The 6,000-nt window shown below is 52.7% G+C and overlaps 1 non-coding gene across 1 annotated transcript; it reads left to right on the top strand.

Moving 5' to 3' along the window:
* The first annotated feature begins 2,253 nt into the window (after positions 1-2,253).
* Positions 2,254-2,330, top strand: TRNAN-GUU (transfer RNA asparagine (anticodon GUU)). Its single transcript has one exon. It is a non-coding gene; the product is annotated as a tRNA-Asn (tRNA).
* The last annotated feature ends 3,670 nt before the right edge of the window (positions 2,331-6,000 follow it).

A 6,000-nucleotide genomic window follows, 5' to 3' on the forward strand; every position in this document is an offset into this window, starting at 1 on the left:
GGGCTGATAGCTTTGAAGATATGTTCTGATGGTGGTGAGAGTGGAGCACGACTGTCTCCTTGGCGCAATTGGCTAGCGCGATCGGCTGTTAACCGAGAGGTTGGAGGTTGGAGCCCACCCGGTGGTGGTGCGGCGATTTTTTTCCTTTTGGCTGATAGCTCTGAAGAAATGTTCTGACGGTGGTGAGAGTGGAGCACGATTGTCTGCATGGCGCAATTGGCTATGCGATCGGCTGTTAACTGAAAGGTTGGAGGTTACAGTCCTCCCGGGAGTGGTGTATTGCTTTTTTTTCTTTGGGCTGATAGCTTTGAAGATATGTTCTGATGGTGGTGAGAGTGGAGCACGACTGTCTCCGTGGCGCAATTGGCTAGCGCGATCAGCTGTTAACCGAAAGTTTGGAGGTACGAGCCCACCCGGTGGTGGTGTGTTGCTTTTTTTGGGCTGATAGCTTAGAAGATATGTTCTGATGGTGGTGAGAGTGGAGCACGACTGTCTCCGTGGCGCAATTTGCTATCGCGATCGGCTGTTAACCGAAAGGTTGGAGGTACGAGCTCACATGGTGGTGGTGCGGCACTTTTTTTTTCTTTGGGCTGATAGCTCTGAAGAAATGTTCTGACGGTGGTGAGAGTGGAGCACGACTGTCTCCGTGGCGCATTTGGCTATGCGAAAGGCTGGTTAAAGGAAGGTTGGAGGTTCGAGCCCTCCCGGGAGTGGTGTGTTGCTTTTTTTTCTTTTGGCGGATAGCTTTGAAGATATGTTCTCATGGTGGTGAGAGTGGAGCAGGACTGTCTCCGTGGCGCAATTGGCTAGCGCGATTGGCTGTTACCGAGAGGTTGGAGGTACGAGCCCACCCGGTGGTGGTGCGGCGCTTTTTTTTCTTTGGGCTGATAGCTTTGAAGAAATGTTCTGATGGTGGTGAGAGTGGAGCACGACTGTCTCCGTGGCGCAAATGGCTAGCGCGGTCGGCTGTTAACCGACAGGTTGGAGGTTCGAGCCCTCCCGGGAGTGGTGTGTTGCTTTTTTTTGGGCTGATAGCTTAGAAGTTATGTTCTGATGGTGGTGAGAGTGGAGCACGACTGTCTCCGTGGCGCAATTTGCTATCGCGATCGGCTGTTAACCGAAAGGTTGGAGGTACGAGCCCACATGGTGGTGGTGCGGCACTTTTTTTTCTTTGGGCTGATAGCTCTGAAGAAATGTTCTGACGGTGGTGTGAGTGGAGCACGACTGTCTCCGTGGCGCAATTGGCTAGCGCCATCGGCTGTTAACCGAAAGGTTGGAGGTTCGAGCCCTCCCGGGAGTGGTGTGTTGCTTTTTTTATTTTGGGCTGATAGCTTTGAAAATATGTTCTGATGGTGGTGAGTGTGGAGCAGGACTGTCTCCGTGGCGCAATTGGCTAGCGCGATGGGCTGTTAACCGAAAGGTTGGAGGTACGAGCCTACCCGGTGGAGGTGCGGCGCTTTTTTTTCTTTGGGCTGATAGCTTCGAAGATATGTTCTGAATGTGGTGAGAGTGGAGCACGACTGTCTCCTTGGCGCAATTGGCTAGCGCGATCGGCTGTTAACCGAGAGGTTGGAGGTTGGAGCCCACCCGGTGGTGGTGCGGCCATTTTTTTCCTTTTGGCTGAGAGCTCTGAAGAAATGTTCTGACGGTGATGAGAGTGGAGCACGATTGTCTCCATGGCGCAATTGGCTATGCGATCGGCTGTCAACTGGAGGGCTGGAGGTTCCAGTCCTCCCGGGAGTGGTGTATTGCTTTTTTTCCTTTGGGCTGATAGCTTTGAAGATATGTTCTGATGGTGGTGAGAGTGGAGCACGACTGTCTCCGCGGCGCAATTGGCTAGCGCGATCGGCTGTTAACCGAAAGTTTGGAGGTACGAGCCCACCTGGTGGTGGTGTGGCGCTTTTTTTTCTTTGGGCTGATAGCTCTGAAGAAATGTTCTGACGGTGGTGAGAGTGGAGCACGACTGTCTTCGTGGCGCAATTGGCTATGCGATCGGCTGTTAACTGAAAGGTTGGAGGTTGGAGCCCTCCCGGGAGTGGTGTGTTGCTTTTTTTTGGGCTGATAGCTTTGAAGATATGTTATCACGGTGGTGAGAGTGGAGTAGGACTGTCTCCGTGGCGCAATTGGCTAGCGCGATTGGTTGTTAACCGAGAGGTTGGAGGTACGAGCCCACCCGGTGGTGGTGCGGCGCTTTTTTTTCTTTGGGCTGATAGCTTTGAAGAAATGTTCTGATGGTGGTGAGAGTGGAGCACGACTGTCTCCGTGGCGCAATTGGCTAGCGCGGTCGGCTGTTAACCGACAGGTTGGAGGTTCGAGCCCTCCCGGGAGTGGTTTGTTGCTTTTTTTATTTTGGGCTGATAGCTTTGAAAATATGTTTTGATGGTGGTGAGTGTGAAGCAGGATTGTCTCCGTGACGCAATTGGCTAGCGCGATCGGCTGTTAACCGAAAGGTTGGAGGTACGAGCCCACACGGTGGTGGTGCGGCGCTTTTTTTCTTTGGCCTGATAGCTTTGAAGATATGTCCTGATGGTGGTGAGAGTGGAGCACGACTGCCTCCGTGGCGCAATTGGCTAGCGCGATCGGCTGTTAACCGAGAGGTTGGAGGTTCCAGCCCTCCCGGGAGTTGTGTGTTGCTTTTTTTTTGGGCCGATAGCTTAGAAGATATGTTGTGATGGTGGTGAGAGTGGAGCACGACTGTGTCCGTGGCGCAATTTGCTATCGCGATCGGCTGTTAACCGAAAGGTTGGAGGTACGAGCCCACACGGTGGTGGTGCGGCACTTTTTTTTTCTTTGGGCTGATAGCTCTGAGGAAATGTTCTGACGGTGGTGAGAGTGGAGCACGACTGTCTCCGTGGCGCAATTGGCTTTGCGAAAGGCTGTTATCCGGAAGGTTGGAGGTTCGAGCCCTCCCGGGAGTGGTGTGTTGCTTTTTTTCTTTGGGCTGATAGCTTTGAAGGTATTTTCTCATGGTGGTGAGAGTGGAGCAGGACTGTCTCCGTGGCGCAATTGACTAGCGCGATTGGCTGTTAACCGAGAGGTTCGAGGTACGAGCCCACCCGGTGGTGGTGCGGTGCTTTTTTTGGGCTGATAGCTTTGAAGAAATGTTCTGATGGTGGTGAGAGTGGAGCACGACTGTCTCCGTGGCGCAATTGGCTAGCGCGGTCGGCTGTTAACCGACAGGTTGCAGGTTCGAGCCCTCCCGGGAGTGGTGTGTTGCTTTTTTTATTTTGGGCTGATAGCTTTGAAAATATGCTTTGATGGTGGTGAGTGTGAAGCAGGACTGTCTCCGTGACGCAATTGGCTAGCGCGATCGGCTGTTAACTGAAAGGTTGGAGGTACGAGCCCACCCGGTGGAGGTGCGACGCTTTTTTTTCTTTGGCCTGATAGCTTTGAAGATATGTCCTGACGGTGGTGAGAGTGGAGCACGACTGTCTCCATGGCGCAAGTGGCTATGCGATCGGCTGTTAACTGAAAGGTTGGAGGTTCCAGCCCTCCCGGGAGTGGTGTGTTGCTTTTTTTTTGGGCTGATAGCTTAGAAGATATGTTCTGATGGTGGTGAGAGTGGAGCACGACTGTCTCCGTGGCGCAATTTGCTATCGCAATCGGCTGTTAACCGAAAGGTTGGCGGTACGAGCCCACCCGGTGGAGGTGCGACGGTTTTTTTTCTTTGGCCTGATAGCTTTGAAGATATGTCCTGACGGTGGTGAGAGTGGAGCACGACTGTCTCCATGGCGCAAGTGGCTATGCGATCGGCTGTTAACTGAAAGGTTGGAGGTTCCAGCCCTCCCGGGAGTGGTGTGTTGCTTTTTTTGGGCTGATAGCTTAGAAGATATGTTCTGATGGTGGTGAGAGTGGAGCACGACTGTCTCCGTGGCGCAATTTGCTATCGCAATCGGCTGTTAACCGAAAGGTTGGCGGTACGAGCCCACACGGTGTTGGTGCGGCACTTTTTTTCTTTGGGCTGATAGCTTTGAAGATATGTTCTGATGGTGGTGAGAGTGGAGCACGACTGTCTCCGTGGCGCAATTGGCTAGCGCGATCGGCTGTTAACCGAAAGTTTGGAGGTACGAGCCCACCCGGTGGTGGTGCGGCGCTTTTTTTTCTTTGGGCTGATAGCTTTGAAGAAATGTTCTGATGGTGGTGAGAGTGGAGCACGACTGTCTCCGTGGCGCAATTTGCTATCGCGATCGGCTGTTAACCGAAAGGTTGGAGGTACGAGCCCACATGGTGGTGGTGCGGCACTTTTTTTTTCTTTGGGCTGATAGCTCTGAAGAAATGTTCTGACGGTGGTGTGAGTGGAGCACGACTGTCTCCGTGGCGCAATTGGCTAGCGCGATCGGCTGTTAACCGAAAGTTTGGAGGTTCGAGCCCTCCCGGGAGTGGTGTGTTGCTTTTTTTGTTTTGGGCTTAGAGCTTTGAAAATATGTTCTGATGGTGGTGAGTGTGGAGCAGGACTGTCTCCGTGGCGCAATTGGCTAGCGCGATCGGCTGTTAACCGAAAGGTTGGAGGTACGAGCCTACCCGGTGGAGGTGCGGCGCTTTTTTTTCTTTGGGCTGATAGCTTTGAAGATATGTTCTGATGGTGGTGAGAGTGGAGCATGACCGTCTCCTTGCGCAATTGGCTAGCGCGATCGGCTGTTAACCGAGAGGTTGGAGGTTGGAGCCCACCCGGTGGTGGTGCGGCGATTTTTTTCCTTTTGGCTGATAGCTCTGAAGAAATGTTCTGACGGTGGTGAGAGTGGAGCACGATTGTCTCCATGGCGCAATTGGCTATGCGATCGGCTGTTAACTGAAAGGTTGGAGGTTCGAGTCCTCCCGGGAGTGGTGTATTGCTTTTTTTTCTTTGGGCTGATAGCTTTGAAAATATGTTCTGATGGTGGTGAGAGTGGAGCACGACTGTCTCCGTGGCGCAATTGGCTAGCGCGGTCGGCTGTTAACCGACATGTTGGAGGTTCGAGCCCTCCCGGGAGTGGTGTGTTGCTTTTTTCATTTTGGGCTGATAGCTTTGAAAATATGTTTTGATGGTGTTGAGTGTGAAGCAGGACTGTCTCCGTGACGCAATTGGCTAGCGCGATCGGCTGTTAACCGAAAGGTTGGAGATACGAGCCCACCCGGTGGAGGTGCGGCGCTTTTTTTTCTTTGGCCTGATAGCTTTGAAGATATGTCCTGATGGTTGTGAGAGTGGAGCACGATTGTCGCCGTGGCGCAATTGGCTAGCGCGATCGGCTGTTAACTGAGAGGTCTGAGGTTCCAGCCCTCCCGGGAGTGCTGTGTTGCTTTTTTTTTTGGGCTGATAGCTTAGAAGATTTGTTCTGATGGTGGTGAGAGTGGAGCATGACTGTCTCCGTGGCGCAATTTGCTATCGCGATCGGCTGTTAACCGAAAGGTTGGAGGTACGAGCCCACATGGTGGTGGTGCGGCACTTTTTTTTCTTTGGGCTAATAGCTCTGAAGAAATGTTCTGACGGTGGTGAGAGTGGAGCACGACTGTCCCCGTGGCGCAATTGGCTATGCGAAAGGCTGTTAACAGGAAGGTTGGAGGTTCGAGCCCTCCCGGGAGTGGTGTGTTGCTTTTTTTTCTTTGGGCTGATAGCTTTGAAGATATGTTTTCATGGTGGTGAGAGTGGAGCAGGACTGTCTCCGTGGCGCAATTGGCTAGCGCGATTGGCTGTTACCGAGAGGTTGGAGGTACGAGCCCACCCGGTGGTGGTGCGGCGCTTTTTTTCTTTGGGCTGATAGCTTTGAAGAAATGTTCTGATGGTGAAGAGAGTGCAGCACGACTGTCTCCGTGGCGCAATTGGCTAGCGCGGTCGGCTGTTAACGGACAGGTTGGAGGTTCGAGCCCTCCCGGGAGTGGTGTGTTGCTTTTTTTATTTTGGGCTGATAGCTTTGAAAATATGTTTTGTTGGTGGTGAGTGTGAAGCAGGACTGTCTCCGTGACGCAATTGGCTAGCGCGATCGGCTGTTAACCGAAAGGTTGGAGGTACGAGCCCACCCGGTG

This window comes from Rhipicephalus microplus, unplaced genomic scaffold (genome assembly GCF_043290135.1).
Source record: "Rhipicephalus microplus isolate Deutch F79 unplaced genomic scaffold, USDA_Rmic scaffold_13, whole genome shotgun sequence".
In the NCBI taxonomy this organism is placed as follows: domain Eukaryota; kingdom Metazoa; phylum Arthropoda; class Arachnida; order Ixodida; family Ixodidae; genus Rhipicephalus; species Rhipicephalus microplus.